At 78.8% G+C, this 278-nt stretch overlaps 1 protein-coding gene across 1 annotated transcript in view; it reads right to left on the reverse strand.

Moving 5' to 3' along the window:
* The window catches only part of CHLNCDRAFT_139592 (hypothetical protein), a gene marked incomplete at both ends in the record, with an annotated part of 3,794 nt that overhangs the window by 1,617 nt on the left and 1,899 nt on the right, over positions 1-278 (reverse strand). The gene's annotated exons all lie outside the window — the stretch shown is intronic.

Consider the following 278-nt stretch of genomic DNA (forward strand, 5'->3'; position numbering starts at 1 on the left):
GATGGGGAGGGCCGGTGGGGGGGATGTCCTCCAGGGGGCCCTCGCTCTCGGGGTACAGCTTGCGCATCACGCCCTGCGCCGGCACAGGAGGCACGGGCTGGTGTGCGCGTGTGGTGCTGTGCTGGCGGCGGCGCACGTGCCGCGCAGGCGCGGGGAGGCAGGCGCGCCCCGCCCCGCACCCGCTCGCCCCCAGCCCAGCCCAGCCCAGGCAGCTCGGCCGCTGTGCCGGCCGCTGTGCCAGTGCCGGGACCAGCCAGTCCCACCGGCGACCCCCCCCC

Source organism: Chlorella variabilis (assembly GCF_000147415.1).
Source record: "Chlorella variabilis unplaced genomic scaffold CHLNCscaffold_25, whole genome shotgun sequence".
In the NCBI taxonomy this organism is placed as follows: Eukaryota; Viridiplantae; Chlorophyta; class Trebouxiophyceae; order Chlorellales; family Chlorellaceae; genus Chlorella; species Chlorella variabilis.